The 17,898-nt window shown below is 38.3% G+C and overlaps 1 pseudogene; it reads left to right on the top strand.

Moving 5' to 3' along the window:
- Positions 1–16,136: 16,136 nt before the first annotated feature.
- Positions 16,137–17,619, top strand: LOC118905034 (annotated as a pseudogene).
- Positions 17,620–17,898: the final 279 nt, after the last annotated feature.

Here is a 17,898-nt window from a genome sequence, read left to right as displayed (position 1 = left end):
AATTAGACATATTTCACTCAGTTAAAAAAGACAAAAGATTAAATTTTCCACACAAAATAATTTTGTAACGTGCAAAAAAACCAAACACAACCTCCCTCCGCCCCCCAAAAAAAGAAAGAAAAAAAGAAAGTGAGGAAGAAAGAAAGAAGAAAGAGTACATTAACTGCAGTGCTTTGAATAGTGCCTGGCTCTTAGCAAACATTTGTGGCCAAAATATCTGGATAAGTGTCTGAACCTCACCCATTGCTGGTTGGCACCACTGGAGCAGAGGGAAAGGGTCAGGGAGCATGCTGGGGGTGGGACGGGGTAAGGACAGAACAGCCTTGGGGCTCAGACATAGGATAATGGATCAGGTGAGAGTGAGGAGTGAAGTGAAGGATAGAGTTAGTGTAATTGTCAGGGTGTTTATTGTTTTATAACCTGGTTGTAAAATACAGTGATTTTTTTTGATTTTGACATTTTTATGTGGTGGTGAGTTTCCTGAGTCACATTAAAACCATTATGTCAACTCAGCCATGTCTAAACATCCTGCTTCCCATTTTGAGCCTACTTTACTGAGCTCTGCTCGTCACTCAGAGGTGAGGAGAGACAGGCCACAGCGTGAGGTTATATGTGGACATCCTGCATGGTGTACAAGGAACTGGCTTGGAGGAAAGAGTGCATGAGTCATCCCCATGAGTGTGGTCTCTGGACTGTGCGTCCTAAAGAGAAGGTCCATTCAGGGCTGTCTTGGATTGGGTCATTAGCAGTTTCCGGCAATTCAGCTTTACCAATCCTTCTCCCACCCAAGCCCCTAGAGGAGAAACAAGGAAATAAGGCTGGATCTTAGGGAATCAACCAGACAGAATGACTATGGCCGAGTCACTGCAGCCCAGCCTACGCTCTGTTCCCATCTCAGCCCCTGTGCGTGAGAGCAGGGGTGCCACCCTTTCTAAACTGGCCTGTGGGAAACAAGGACCTTTCTTTGGATTGCTTATTCTTAAGACTCACTCCCAAGAGCTGCTCACTCAATACTGACTCAATTGCCTTATCATATTAAAAAAACCAAAATTTAACAATAGGGGGTGTGACAATATCTTGATCAGCAGGTTCACTCAGCAGTACAAAGTTTCCTCTGAATTCTGAATTGTAGGCTCCAAGCCACAGCTTACTCTGTAGCTGAACAGAAATGCATTCCCTTTCATTCCTCTTCACAGGTTACACTGCTCTCAGTTTATCATTAGCCAAAGACTGTTGCTAGCAAACAGAACTTTGAGAAATACCCTGAATAGGTGGAAAAACCAGTTCTAGGAGGTTCGAATGCCCGGTTTCTAGGGGCTAGAAATCTTATGTAACGCTGTGCATAAGCTGGGCCAAGACTAACCAGTCAGAATTAAATACTGAATAAGAAAGACAGGGAGGGAGGGAGGTATGCCACAAACCCTCATTTCCATGGGCTTTGTTGCTGTACCATTAACATTGAAAAGGGTCACAGTTGCTTCTTTAATTTCCATGTCATTGAACAGGATTAGCTAGGGTTTACTAGCCATGGTTTACTCTTCCCCCTGATGCATATATTATCTCAACAGGGAGGAGGAGAACTTATGTTAAAGCCCCTTGCTCATGGAATTTTCCTTACACTGTCTTATTTTATCTCGTATCAATTTTATCTCCCTTTTACATATACAGAAATCATGGATGGGAGGTAACTAACTTGGCCGAGGTCATCACATTCAAGTGTGAGCTAGGGCTGAAACTCTGGAAGGCCATAGAGCATAACGGGTAAGACAGGGGTCGGGGGAACACAGCTTTCACTTTAGTCACTTAATTCTGTGTGACTTTTGTCGAGTTGCTTCACCTTGTGCCTCAATTAACTCAGTTTTAAATTGGGAATAATTCTCATACCTCCTCCTAAGGTTGTTATGAGTTATTTAAACAACACATTCACAGCATAGTTGGACACATAGGCATTTCATGTCATTGGTGAGAGTATAAGTGAATGTTCCCTCTTTGGAAGGCAATTTGGCAATTGCTTAAATGTGAAGTCTGATATACCAATATTATTATAATTGTTAGAATTAGTGATAGAATTGAGAAATGTATGGAAAAATTAAAAATTCTGAATTTCAAAATCTAAAATGCATATCTATTTTGACCCAGCTGTTTTGATTTAGGAATTTATCTTCAAGATACACTCACACATGTGCACAAGAGTATTTACACAGGATGTTCATTTCATCGTTGTTAATAATAGCAAAGATTGGGAACACAAATATCGATGGGGGAACAGGTTAAATAAATTAAGATAAAATGCACTCTATGACCTCCAAGATACATGCTGATTGGAAGAGAAGGTGGCATAGGATATTATTTGTACAGTTCTGCCATTTGGATTTAAATGTGTGTGTAAATATAATACAAATATTGGTATTTGTGTGTGCCTTAAGTATATCTTGAATTATACATAAAAAACCATTCACCATTGGTAGCCTTTGGAGAAGGAGGTTGGAGACTTTGGGACTGGGATTGGCAGAAGAATTACTTAACACTGTACATTGGTTTTCACTTAATTTTTTATGCAAAAAAATTCTTTGCAATAAGAAGGAACCAATTAAAATGCTACCATATTGCATTACGAACTAATGAGAACTGTTGGCTCCTCGTATGTGTGGGGGGGTGAGATGACCCCTCAATATGGGGCGACAGGACCCTTTGTGCAGTCTGGGGGCTTGTGAGAATTAGGCTGCTCGGTGCAGGGCAGCTTGGAGTCCCTTCTGAGACCCAGAGAATCCCTTGGAGTGTGAGAGGGGGACCTGGACTCACTCCACTTTTGTCTGCAGCATAATCAGGCTTTAGAACAAGGATCTGGAGCACATTTCTGGATTTCTTTCCTATCTTATGACTCTCCTCTCTAAATCCTACTGTTTCTTCAGCCCCATCTTTGTGTGAGTCAGCTCTGGCTGCCATAACAAAGTATCACAGACTGGGCCGCTTAAACCACAGGAATGCGTTTCTCACAGTCCTGGAGGCTGGGAAGTCGAGGATCAAGGTGCCAGGTGCTGGCTGACTCCATTCCCTCATTCCGTGGTGAGGGCCCTTCTCCTGGTTTGCGCATGGCTACCTTCTCACTGTGTCCTGACTCTCATGACCTCATCTACACCTAATTACCTACCAAAAGGCACATATCCAAATATCGTCACCTTGGGGGTTCGGGCTTCAAATATGAAATGGGGTGGGAGATACAATTCAGTACATAGCACGTCTCTAAACTTCACTTGAGCTAAAACATTGGTTAAGCTTATTAATTTTTATAATAGGATATTAACCTAATCACCAGCTCATTGAAATCTCCTTAATTAGCCGTACAGAATGTCTGCACTGCAGGTCAACTGTCTAGAGTGCATAGTCGTAAACACCCTGCTTAGATGATGCACACTGAAAGTCTGGGAGAGAGGCAGTGGGGAAAGACTGTCTTGGGTTACGCATCATTCACTGCTCCGTGTACCCCAAAGTCTCCTTCTCATGTCATTTCTGCAGAAAGCTCTTCCCTGATACTAGAGTGAAACAAGAGGACACCCCTCCACCCCTTTAACTCTTGACAGCGGTGTTCATTTTCTTGTTAGCATCTCTCACAGTTCGTAATTATTTTATTTTTATATCTTTTTAACTTTATTTCCTGACTCCCCCGCCAAAATGTAAGCTTCTTGAAGGCAGGGACTATGGCTATTTTGTTCACAGATGTGTCCCAGGACCCAGCGTTAAGTATGAACCAATGTCCTTGGATCAACCATATCGCAAGAAGGCTACCCATTTGGACCATGCCATTTTTGTCACTGCTTCTGTAGAACTGTCTCTCAGTTGCTGGCCATGCGTTTTTATCTTAGGCTGCTCTCAAAACTAGTCAGGCAAATTTATCTATTTGGTGTGAAGCCAATACTGAGGTTATTATTGATTATATCTTATTCTATTGTCACCCAGGAGCCATGTCTCTAACCATTTTTAATTTTATCCCCCAAATATTTGAAGGCGATTATTTCAGATGACAGTAGTTAATTAAGATTTTGTAATGTATACAGTATCCCTCTTCATCATGGCTGGGAGGAAGCTCCAGGTTTTCTGCTCAAACGCGGCCACTCTGTTGACCCTAATGGTTGGCATATGCTTCTCCCTTCCTCTTTTGGTTGTTTTATGAATCTTATTGTAAATATCTCCTCCTTCTCTTTTTGGATAATTCATCTCAAATACCTTCTGCATGAAATAAAATGTAAGTACATTAAATGGATGTAGACAAATCCTTTTTTTTTTTTTCTATTTGTGTTATTATTTTTCCATTCTACTAGGTCTTTACGGCTCAGATTTGAGTCCATGACAGTTTGGTTTGGGGATCCATGCTATCACCATCTGGTCTCTCTGTCCTTAATATTTTCCCTCCCACCAAAACGCTGTCGCCAAAGACGTCTTTCTTTCCTGTGGTACCGCTGCTGCTGCCGCCTCCTGCATCACGCGCTGCCCCGCGGGACCTTGCGATGCGCCATGAGCAAGGGCTCCTCCAGTTGCTGCCCAGCTCTGCTGTCTCTTCTTTGTCCTGTTTATAGCATCCTCTTCAACTTCTTTATTTTAAAACACCTCCAATATTCCTGTAACAAAAACTACTCCCAATATAAAATCCCATGTTATTTGTTTCCCCTTTAATAATCCTTGAAATCCATTTACTTATAAAAATCCTCTTAAGCCTCAGAAATAATACTCATCTAGCACTACACAAATGTTCTGAATTTATAGATCATCATTGTATGCTTTATTTTATTAATTGTATTGGTGAAGAGTGGTATGTAACTGTAAATAAAGCATTAGAAGTAGTCCCTTAAACCCCTCCACCCCAACCAAAAATATGGTTAAGTAATTATATACGTGTGTATTTCCCCCAAAGTCCTTTCAGGATGATGTAATGTAATAAATTTAGAAGAAGACAAAATCGGGATGGTGAGAGGCAATTAGAAAACTGAAAAACATAATGTCAATTTGGCAGGTGATGAACTACTTTTCTGGTGAGTAGAGGATGATAAGTGAATAATCAAGTCTGAGAAGAACTAAGTCTGAATCTTCAGCATTAAGTTTCCTCAAATGTGCAGATATTAAAGTGAATTATAATTAGGCACAGTGTTCCAAACTTATTACTTAGTACAGAACATAGCAGGTACTAAATTGAATTGAAGAATGAAACTAAAGGAGATATTATAGGAAAATAAAGTGGAGTCGTAAAATTAAAGACCCTGTTTTTCATATAAATTGTTTGACTTAGGAGTGTGGGAGAAAATTGTGAAGTCTCTTTACTTTAAGGGATGGTTGTATTCACTGACATGCTTCAACCTGGTAATAAATCAGCTTGGGAACCTTTTACATAAAGAGATGTCACTATAAATTAGCTTTTATGTTTTATCTTAAAAGTAGTATCATCATAAAATATTTAGTCAAGGCACTAAAACTGTCAAAGTAGCTGGATAATTTGAGACCTGGTGTTTAAAAAAATCTAATTCTTTCATGTTGGGATTTTTCCTTGTATATAAACTTTGATATGTGAGTTTACCCGAACTTGCCACAGTAAGAATCAATAATTTGTTCACAGATTATAACTATCACAAATGTTTGGCAATCAGATGCTAATTAAACACTTTGGTTAAAAACTCACAACAGCAGACTAAATTTAAAGAAAATAACACCCCAAAGTGCTCTGTTCTACTTTGTTCTGCCCCGAAAAAGAAAATATTCTCACCATGCAGCTGTTCTGTTTTGGGTCTTTTTTTTAGTTTTTTTAGGTTATCTGTCCATATATTTCTCAATTATATCACATATCATATAATTTTAACAACTAATAATGACAGACTTCACATACAGGACTGAGTTAATCTTTGCCACATCCTTATAAGCAGGGAGAGTAGTACACAGGTAAAGAAAGTGAAGCCTCAGTGGGTCCCTGGGTGCCCTGTGGCCTGGCCTTATGCTTCACAGGAGGGCACCAGCTCATGACTCGGCTGTTTACCAGGGTTATGGTCTTGCTCGCCTCTTCCTAGTGGCGGGTCCTGGTTCTCACTGTCACTGACTCTGCCCTACAGGCTGCACCAGTTAACCCACCTGAGGCGAGCCTGTTGCCCACCTCAGGCTCTTCTTGCCTTGTCGATTGCTTTAGCCACGCATTTCTGACTGTGACCTTTCACTCTGCTGTTTGCTCTTTGCCTCCATGTAACCACAGAGGCCATAAGAGCCATTCCTGCCAGCTGCCCTGGTCCCTCGAGCTTCTTTGAGCCAGGCCAGATCTGTCCAGCTTCCTGCCACAAGAGGGAGATCAGACACCCAGCTGGGGAGCGATGAAGTCTAAATAATAACTCAAGTAAAAGCACTTTTAGAAAATGCCATTAAATTGTTGAAAATGACAACCATCACCAATTCTTGACTATTATAAGTCACCACCAGGATGGCTAAATTGATTTAAAAAAACCTATTATTATGAATGCAGATCTGTGAATTCCTCTTACTTTTTAAAACCAAAGTCATAAATTCCCCAGGTAGAGACTTCAAGCAACATCTGTTGTCTTAATTAGGAAAGAAATGCTTCAAGGATGAATTCTTTCCCTAAACTTGGTTGTGTTTCCAACAGATAACACATCTGAAACCATAGGTAGGGAGCAGGTGTGTGATGGTCTGCATGTTGGCTTGCATTTGGCAAAACTCTGACTACAGAGTGAAACCATTAGAGATGCTGTCAGTGAGATTGATGATGTTACACATTTTGAAACTGTCCTTGACAAATTGTATAAAATGCACAATTCTTCTCCAAAGATGTATCATGAATTGTAGCAAAATGTAATACCCTTTTTCAGGGGCAAGGGTTTTATCAGTCAGTGAGGAACATTCAGGTCGAGTCAAGGCAGGTTCTGAAATAATTCTACTAAAATATGTCATTGTAAACAGAGTCAGGTGAAAAGAGAAGCATGAATGAACTGAGGGGCTGCTGAAATCACACTTGGGCTCTCCTGGTGTGTTGGAGGGGGTAGGTGCCCAGGGCTATGGGAAGATCATGGATAACAACCTGAATCCAGACAGCGGGTCCAGTGTGTTGACCCGAGCTTCCTAACCAGGAGTGCAGTTGTATACGAAGAAACGGAGGAACATGTTCCTAGGTGGAGGGTCAAGTTCTTTACCCTCCCCCCCATTCCCAGTGACTGATGATTTAAAATACTATTTTATATTAAAACAGAAACAGATATATGATAAAGTATAGTTTTAAATTTCCATAGATTTTTTAAAAATGAAGAATAAGAATGCAAAGAAATCTTATGTTTGCATTGATGTGGCCACCCCTCTGACGGATGGTATACATCGGCCTGCCTTGACTTACACATTCTTCCAGGGACTTGCTGGGAGAGAACGAACAGACATCAAGGAAGTGTGCATCCAAGTCAGAACGGGCAGCCTGGAGCGACTCCAGACGCCAAGGCTGAAATCCACGAGATGTGGATAAATACGCTACTTCCCTTCCTCATTCCCTCCCCACCTCCTTTCTTTCCCTAGAACTGGAGCAGAAAATCACTGAGTTTCAGAAGGGTTCAGAGGATTTTTCAGGACAATTAAGTCCAATCTTCTTATTACATAAACATTCACAAGAGTTTAAGAAGTGGTTTTTTGAGCATCTTCTGGACACTTTCAGTGATAGGAAACTCATTACTTGTAAGAAAGCTCTTTCTCCCTTCCAAGAATATGAATTGTTCAGGAAATAAGGGCTTGGTGTGAACACTGGTTTCTAAGGTCAGACAGTAAGAAGGAAAGTTGGACTTAGAAACCTATCCTGGTTTTGAATTCAGTGCTCTTTTCACGAACCTTTAGTAGAAATACTTGATTACAAATTGGTCTAAAGGAAACTGGCTTGGCAGAGCCTGGAAGGGAAGTCCTAATTCAAGCTGGGGAGAGAAAACAAATGACATCTCAGGAAGTTGTGAAATCTAACTCAGTACAGAAATATGCAAAGCTACTGACCACATCCTAAGACTGCGACACAAACTTCTTACTCCACATTTGGGTCACAAGGCTTGTTTACTGAGGAATATTTCCTCTATTTTTCCTCATCCTCCTCTCCTGGCTTCCACAGTTTGCAAGTGGCCCAGAAACACACCATTACCTTAGGGAAAAAAATTTAAAAAGCTATTGTCCTGTTTTTGAAACAACAAAATTACACAATCTACAATAAATCACAAGTGATCTTAGAATTCTAGAAAAAATCACAGTGATTCTATAATTACCCTGCATTCTAGAGAGTCAAATTGCAAGTCACTTTCCAAAAATCTTAGGACATTATTTCGAAGTGATAAAAAAACACTTCACGTGTAGTTAAGCCATTGATTCTTCTCTTTTACCTAAGTGCAGGACTTCTGTAAAGATTTTATTTGTATTTTGTACTTTCTGCTCACAATATCCACCACTTTAGGATATTATTACCATGCCCCTTTAATGCCATATTAATTGAAAATCTATGAAAGGGATATGATGTGTATGAAAGCCAATCGTATTTGGGGATCCACAGCCTGACATTCCTCTCCTGTTCACCAGCCCCTAAAGTGAAGGCTCATAGTGGATGTGCCCTGTCACTTATGTGCATGGAGGTCTGGGTCAGAACTCTTCTCATCCCATTCATACAACAGCAGAAGAAACTCTAGTGAGTAGACATCCAAGGATGAGGAGGCATGTGAGAAATACCAGCAGCATTAAAAAGAATAAGCAAGGCGAATATGCAGAAAAACTGACATGAGGAGCTACAGATAATAATAACTAGAAATATACACTTGGAATCAACTATTCTAAGTTTACGTATAAGTCCAATCATTATACAGCTTATGAGGTAGGCACTGTATTGCCCCGATTTTGTTGTATTTTATTTTTAAATTTTATTTTTATTTATTTTTATCGAGCTGTAGTTGACGCACTATATTATGTTAGTTTCAGGTGCACTACATAATGATTCGATATTTGCATACATTATGAAATTAACAGCATGATAAGCCTAACAGTCACCTGTCCCCATATAAAGTTATTACAATATTACTGACCATATTCCTTATTCTGTATATTACATCCCCCTTATTTGTCATGTAACTGGAGGTTTGTACCTCTTAATCCCCTTCACCTATTTCTCCCTCCCCCAAGTTCCTCCCCTCTGGCAACCACCTGTTTGTTCTCTGTCTCTATGACTGTTTTCATTTTGTTTTGTTTGTATGTTTTTAGGTTTCACATATAAGTGAAATAAAACAGTATTTGTCTTTTTCTGTTTGAAATATTTCACTTAGCATAATAGACTCTAGGTCCATATGTTGTCACAAATGGCAGGAATTTTTTTTTTTTTTTTTGGCTATATATACCACATCTTTATCCATTTGTCTATTAGTGAACACCTAGGTTGCTTCCATATCTTGGCTACTGTAAACAGTGCTGCTATGAATACTGGAGTGTATATATCTTTTCAGATTAGTGTTTTGTTTTCTTTCCATAAATATCCAGAAGTGAAATTGATGAATCATATGGCAGTTGTATTTTTAATACTTAGAGGAGACTCCATACTGTTTTTCATATCAGCTGCACCAATTAACAATCCCAATAGTGCATGAGGGTTCTCTTTCATTCTTGCCAATGCTTATTATTTGTGGTCTTTTTGATGATAGCCATTCTGGCAGGTGTGAGCTGATATCTCATTGTGGTTTTGATTTGCATTTCGTTAATGATTAGTGATGATGAGCATCTATTTATATGTCTGTTCACCATCTATATGTCTCCTTTGGAAAAAAGTCTATTCAGGTCCTCTGCCCATTTTGTTGTTGTTTTTCTTGATGGGTTGTTTGGGGTTTTTTTTTGATGTTGAATTGTATGAGTTCTTTGTATATTTTGTATACTAACCCCTTACTGGATATATCATTTACAAATATCTTCTCCCATTCACAGGCTGCTTTTTTGTTTTGATAGTTTTCTTTGCTGTACAAAAGCTTTTAGATTTAATGTAGTACCATCTGTTAATTTTTGCTTTTGTTTCCCCTGCCTGAAGAGACATATCCAAAAAATATACTGCTAAGGCTGATGTCAAAGAGCATACTGCCTATATTTTCTTCTAGGAGTTTTATGGTTTCAGGTCTTACATTTAAAATCTTTAATCCATTTTGAGTTTATATTTGTATATGGTGTGAGAAAGTAGTGTAGTTTAATTCTTTTGCATATAGCTGTCCAGTTTTCCCAACACCACTTATTGAAGAGACTGTCTGTTCTCCACTGTATATTCTTGCCTCCTTTGTCATAGATTAATTGCCCATATCAGCATGAGTTTATTTCTGGGATCTCTATTCTGTTCCATTGACCTATGTGTCTGTTTTTGTGCCAGTACCATTCATTTTTGATTACTGTAGCTTTGTAGTATAGTTTGAAATTAGGGAGTATGATACCTCCAGCTCTGTCCTTTCTTAAGATTGTTTTGCCTATTTGGAGTCTTTTGTGTTTCTATACAAATTTTAGAATTATTTGTTCTAGTTCTATGAAAAATGCCATTGGTACTTTGATAGGGATTGCATTGAATGTAGATTGCCTTGGGTAGTATGGTCATTTTAACAATATTAATTCTCCCAGTCCATGAACACGGTATATCTTTCCATTTATTTGTGCTGTCTTCAATTTCTTTCATCAGAGTCTCACAGTTTTCCAAGTACAAGTCTTTTACTGCTTTGGTTAGGTATATTCCCAGGTATTTTATTCTTTCTGATACAATTTTAAGTGGGAATTTTAAAAATTTCTCTTTCTGATTCATTGTTACTGTAAAGAATTGCAACAGATTTAAGTATATTAATTTTGTATAAAGCAACTTTACTGAATTGATTTATTAATAGTTCTAATAGTTTTTTGGTGGCATTTTAGGAATGTTCTATATATAATATCATGTCACTCTGCAAACAGTGACAGTTTTATTTCTTCCTTTTCAATTTGGATTCCTTTTCTTTTTCTTGACTAATTTCTGTGGCTAGGACTTCCAATACTGTGTTGAATAAAAGTGGTGAAAGTAGGCATCTTTCTCTTGTTCCTGATCTTAGAGGAAATGCTTTCAGCTTTTCGCCACTGAGTATGATGTTGGCTGTAGGTTTGTTATTAAACATAAATGGATGTTGAATTTTGTGAAAAGCTTTTTCTGCATCTATTGAGATGATCATATGATTTTTATTCTTCAATTTGTTAATGTGATGTATCTCATTGACTTGTGGATATGAAAAATCCTTGCATCCCTGAGATAAATTTCACTTGATCATGGAGTATGATCCTTTTAATGTATTATTGAAATTAGCTTGCTAATATTTTGTTGAGAATTTTTGCATCTATGTTCATCAGGGATATTGACCTATAATTTTCTTTTTTTGTGGTGTCTTTGTCTGGTTTTGGTACCAGGGTAATGCTGGCCTTGTAGGATGAGTTTGAAAGTGTTCCTTTCACTTTAATAATTTGGAATACTTTAAATGTTTGGTAGAATTTACCTGTGAAGCTATCTGGTCCTGGACTTTTGTTTGTTGGAAGTTTTTTTTTGTTTTTTGTTTTTCATTACTGATTCAATTTCATTACTAGAAATCGGTCTGCTCATATTTTCTAATTGTTCCTGATTCAGTCTTAGGAGTTTGTACACTTCTAGGAATTTGTCCATTTCTTCTAGAGTGTCCATTTTACTGGTATACCATTTTTTATGGTAATCCCTTATAATCCTTTGTATTTCTGTGGTGTCAGTTGTAATGCCTTCTCTTTCATTTCTGAATTTATTTATTTGAGCCCTCTCATTTCTTTTCTTCATGAACCTGGCTAAAGTTTTATCAATGATCAATACTTTATCTTTTCAAAGAATCAGCTCATACTTTCATTTTTTCTATTGTCTTTTTAGTCTCTTTCATTTATTTCTGCTCTAATCTTTATTATTTCTTTCCTTCTACTAACTTTGGGTTTTATTTTTCTAGTTCCTTCAAATGTAAGGTTGGGTTGTTTATTTGAGATTTTTCTTGTTTCCTGAGGTAGGTTTTTATCACTGTAAACTTCTTAGAACTCCTTTTACTCTGTCCCAGATTTTGGATCATTGTGTTTTCATTTTCATTTGTCTCCAGGTATTTAAAAAAATTTCCTCAGTGACCCATTTTAGTAGCATATTGTTTAGCCTCCACGTTTGTGTTCTTTGCAGTTTTTTTCTTGTAGTTGATTTCTAGTCTCTTAGAGTTGTGGTTGGAAAAGATGCCTATATAATTTCAATTTTCTTAAATTTACTGAAGCTTGTTTTGTGGCCTAGCATGTGATTTATCCTGGAGAATGTTCCATGTGCACTTTAAAAGAATGTATTATTCTGTTTTGGGGTGAAATGTTCTATATATATTAATTCAATGTGGTCTAATGTGTCATTTAAGGCCAGTGTTTCCTTTTTGATTTTCCAGATGATCTGTCCATTGATGTAAATAGAGTGTTAAAGCCTCCTAATATTTTGTTACTGTCAATTTCTCCCTTCACGTCTGTTAATATTTGCTTTATCTACATAGGTGATCCAATGTTGGGTGCATACATATTTACAATTGTTATGTTTTGTTGGATTGATCCCTTTATCATTATGTAATATTCTTCTTTGTCTCTTATTACAGTCTTTGTTTTAAAGTTTAACTTATCAAATATAAGTGTTGCTATTCCAGCTTTCTTCTCATTTCCATTTGCCTGGAATACCTTTTCCCATCCCCACATTTTCAGTCTGTGTATGCCTTTAGATGTGAAGTGAGTCTCTTATAGGCAGCATATATATGGGTCTTGTTTTTGTATCCATTCAGCCACTGTATGTCTTTTGATCAGAGCATTTAGCCCATTTGTATTTAAAGTAATCACTGATAGGTATGTACTTATTGCCAAAATGTTAATTGTTTTTGGTTGTTTGGGTAGTGTTTTGTTCCTTCTTTTGCTCTTTCCTCCTGACTTGATGAGTATCTTTAGTGTTATGTTTGGAGTCCTTTCTCTTTGTTTTGTTTGTATTGATTATAGGTTTTTGATTTGTGATTACCATGAGTTTCATATACAATAAGCCCCCTACATACGAATGATTTCTGCTCTAAGACCACATTCGTAAGTCCAATTTGTTCATAAGTCCAAAAAGGTTAGCCTAGGTACCCAACTAACACAATCTGCTATGTAGTACTGTACTGTAATAGATTTATAATACTTTTCACACAAATAATACATAAAAAACAAACACAAAAAATAAAGAAAACATTTTTAATCTTAGAGTACCTTGAAAACTACAGTAGTACAGCACAACAGCTGGCATACAGGGGCTGGCATCAAGTGAACAGGCAAGAAGAGTTACTGACTGGAGGAGGGAGAGGAGGTGGGAGATGGTAGAGCTGAAGGATCGTCAGCAATAGCAGATGGAGGGCAAGCTGCACTTTCACTCATGACTGATGTTCAGTACCAGTGACATCTCTGCTGCTTTTACACTTGCTTCCAGACATCCTGGGCTTGAAATAAAGATACTGTACTACTGTACTCTGTACAGTACTATAAAGTACACAAAAGCACAACCACTTGTACAGGATGCACACACGTGACAACGTACACCAGACATGTCAACTAGCTTATGTGATTGGATTTGTGAACACAGGTTTGCATCTTTGAAAGTTCGCAACTCATATGTAGGGGACTTACTGTATAAATATGAATGATTATTTTCAATTGATGAGCTCTTAACTTCAAACACATTCTAACAACCCTGCACGTTTACTCCCTGCCCCCTCCAGCCATGTTTAATGTATTTTATATCATATTTTATGTCTTTTTGTTTTGTATTATCCCTTAACTATTTATTTGGGATACAAATTCAGATCATTTCACTATTCACTATTTCACCTATAAAGGTCTTTTAACCTTCCTACTAGCTTTACAAGTGGTTGTACTACTCCTTTGCTGTATGTTCACCTTTACCAATGAGATTTTCCTTTTGTAATTTTAGTATTTCTAGTTGTAGTCTTTTCTTTTCCACTTAGAGAAGTCCCTTTAATATTTCTTATAAAGTCAGTTTAGTGGTGCTGAACTCTTAGCTTTTCCTTGTCTATAGAACTCTTTATCTGTCCCTTCAAATCTGAATAACAGCTTGCAGGTAGAATATTCTTGGTTCTATTATTTTTTTTCCTTTCATCACCTTAAAATTATTGTGCTACTCCTTCTGGCCTACAGAGTTTCTGCTGAAATGTCAGCTGACTGTATTATGGGATTCGCCTTGTAAGTGACTAGTTGCTTTTCTTTTGCTTCTTTTACGATTCTGTACCTTTAATTTTTGCCATTTTAATTATAGTATGTCTTGGTGTGGATGTCTTTGAATTCATTTTGTTTCGGACTCTCTGTGCGTCCTGGACCTGGATGTCTGTTTCCTTTCCCAGGTTAGGGAAGTTTTCACCTACTATGTCTTGAAATAATTTCTCTGCTCTTCTATCTCGGTTTTCCTTCTGGAACTCCTATATGCAAATGTTTGTATGCTTGATGTTATCCCAGAGGTTGCTTAAACCATCTTCATTTTTTAAAATTCTTTTTTCTGTTCTGCCTGGTAGATTTCCACTACTCTGTGTTCCAGACTGCTTATCTGTTCTTTTGTATCATCTAATCTACTGTTGGTTCCTTGCAGTGTAGTTTTTATTTCAGTTATTATATTCTTCAGCTCTGTTTGGTTCTTTATGTATCCAACCCTTTGTTAAACTTCTGTGTCCCAGGTTCATTGAGCATCTTTATGATTCTTACCTTGAACTCTTTATTGGTAGATTGCTTATCTCAACTTCATTTAGTTCTTTTTCTGAGATTCTGTCTTGTTCCTTTGTTTGGAACATATTCCTTTGTCTTGTCATTTTGCCTAATTCTCTGTTTATTTCTGTGTATTACATATATTGGTTATGTTTCCAATCCTTGAGAAATGTCCTTAGGTGTGAGTCATTTTATGATGCCTGGCAGCACACTTCCCTCTGGTCACCAGAGCTATGTGCTCTAGGGTGCCCCTTTGTGGGCTGTGTGGGCCCTTTGGTTGCAGTGGAGCCAACTATTTTGGATGTGCTGGTAATGCACGGCTGGCCTCTTGCCCAGTTTGCTACCAGGTTCTGCCTTGTGCAGTGGCTTCCAAGCCACTGATAGGCAGGGCCAGGTCCTGGAGAAGCTGGCTGCAAGGATCAGGGGGCCCCAGGGCTGGTGACAGCCCACTGGTAGGTATAACCAGGTCCTGGTGTATCGCCCCCAGGGTTGATGCCAGCTTGCTGGTTGGTGGTGCCAGGTCCTGGTGCAGTGGGCTGTGTGGCCTGGGGCATGCCAGAGCTATTGTCACCTACTGGTGGGTGGGCAAGTCCCTAGCGTTAATAGGCTAAGAGAGGACTCCAAATGTTACTTGGCAGTACCAGCTTCCTCATGGTAGAATAAGCTCCCAAATATGGCTGCGGCCATGTCTATATCCCCAGGGGGGTCACAGTTGTGTCCTGCTTCTCTGTGACGCTTTCCAAAAACAGCAAGTGGGTCTGACCCAGGCCACCTACTTAATTTAAAATTACTGCGTCTTCCCTGAAAGCATGTGAGATTTTGTGTGCGCCCTTTGAGAGAGGAGTCAGTTTCTCACAGCCCTTTGGCTCTCCCATATACAAGTCCTTCTGGTCTTCAAAGCCAGACGTCCTGGGGAGCCTGTGGTGGGGTCTGTACCCCTTGCTCCTTGGGGAGAACCTCTGAAATTGTGGTTATCCCCTCCTTTGTGAATCACCTACCTGGGAGTGTGGGTCTTGACCATATACAGTGTCTCCGCCTCTTAGCCATCTCGCTGGGGTGCCTTCTTTAAACCTTTAGTCATGGAAAGTCTTCAGGTCATTCTCATCAACAGTTGTTCTGTATGTCATTGCAGTTTTTCTGTGCCTGTGGGAGGAGGTGGGCTCAGTGTCTTCCTGCTCCTCTTTATGGATGAAGAAACTAAGGCACAGCTCTGCCTCTCCCTCTGGCACATCCACAGTCCCACGTCTGCATGCAGGGAACTATCTGCTGGCTCTGTACTGCCCCTTGTATGACACCCTAGGCTGTGGGCCCTGTGTGGCCCCAGTTACTCTACCAGAAAGATGGCCACACTCACGGTAGTCATGACACAGAATGATGGATGTTTTAGTACTCTGGATGGAATTCAACCTTTTCAGCTTCAAATCTGAAAGCAGAAATCTAGTTGGACTAAAAAGCAAAAACCATACATGCAGCAGAAAATTTAAAAGATCAAGTTATTAATAGAAAAAGGTAAACGGTTATTTCTACCACCAAAAAAAAAAAAAAAAAGACTTCATTATTGAGCATAGTGTGGTGGAAGAATTTTAAATAAATTATCAACAGGAAAAATTGAAAAAGCAAGAATCCAGCAACAACTGGCCAAAATACATAATGATGTAAAGAGACTTCAGCATCAGTTAAAACAAGTGACACTTAGACCTGATTTTGCTGAAAGCTCAGAGAAATAATAGAAAAAATGGAAAATGCAATAAGCACTTTTAGATAAGAGCAGAGACTGATATATGAAGAGCTTATTAAAGAAAACAACTAAAACTGAGTTGACTGCCATATCCAGAAAAATTGACATGTGGACTTTGGGTCACTCAGAAATGCAGAGAGCTTTCAGAACAATGTCAAGTAAGGTTCATGTAGACAAAGTACCATCACATACTCTTCTAGCAGAAATGGTAGATTTTGAAAAATTCTTTTAGCAAACAGGAGGGCAACAAGGGCACTGGATGACTTTGATCATCAGACCTTTGTAAAAGTGAGAAACAAACATAAAGAGAAGACAATATTTATGGGAGAAATTCTAGAACCTTATCCTGAAAGAACACAGGATTAAGTGCAACAACATGAGAAATTATACAAAAATTTCTGACTGTAGAAAAAAGAAAAAATCTATTCAGAATTGGAACACTAAAAGCAGCAATAAAAAAGAGGAAACGGTCAAGTTAAAGATAGAGAATATAACTAACTATGTTTTTTCACAATAAACAAGAAGATGATGAAAGGAAAAACAGGAACAAAGAAGAATCATAAATTGTCAGTTGAAGTTTGGGAAGAATAGAAAAGTATCTAAATGTCAATGAGATATGTTTCTCATATTTAAAAGAAGTTAAAAGAAGAAGAAAAGGAAAAGCAAAAGTAGCAGAAGAGCACCAATGCCAGTTTAGACTAAGATTACTATTATTATGTTACATTGAGAAGAAGAATTAAAAAGAGGAAGAACTTGTGAGGCTTGAAAAAGAAATACATGAAAAGTTAGACAAGGCAGAAAAAGGAAAACTGCTGCCGATGAAATTTTCAGGTTTCAAGAAAGAGATTTACATAAACTTGAATTGAAAATTCTAGATAGACAGGCAAAGGAAAATGTAAAGGTAGAACAAAAAAGACTGGAAAAATTACAAGAAAAGAGTGAAAAAATGTTAGTAGATCCTTCTAGGCTTTACAAAACTTACCAAAGTTTGGAAAGAATGGCCCAAAGATGTAGGATCATCAAGTTCTGGGCCACTGCTTCATATTCCACATGGGGCTATTCAAATCTGCAGACAAAGAGACTAGAGAAGAATATGAGATAATGAACTTGGCATATAGTTGATGAGAATGTTAATATTCAGTTATTCTGGGAAACACAGTGACAACTATGTTCTTTAAATATCACTAGCCTAACTGATTGATTATTCATTACATTGCATGTGAATTGACAGATATTACATTCCACACTGACACTGCCGTATTTCCCGTTTATACTAAGAGGGCAGTTAGTTTACAGGTTGGACTATTACTGATGTCAAAGCTATTTAAATAAGTTTATGTTAGAAACATTATTTCACTTAATGC

The sequence above is a fragment of the Balaenoptera musculus genome, chromosome 12, assembly GCF_009873245.2.
Source record: "Balaenoptera musculus isolate JJ_BM4_2016_0621 chromosome 12, mBalMus1.pri.v3, whole genome shotgun sequence".
Taxonomy (NCBI): domain Eukaryota; kingdom Metazoa; phylum Chordata; class Mammalia; order Artiodactyla; family Balaenopteridae; genus Balaenoptera; species Balaenoptera musculus.
The sequence above is the reverse complement of the archived record's forward strand: the minus strand, read 5'-3'. Positions and strand labels throughout refer to the sequence as shown.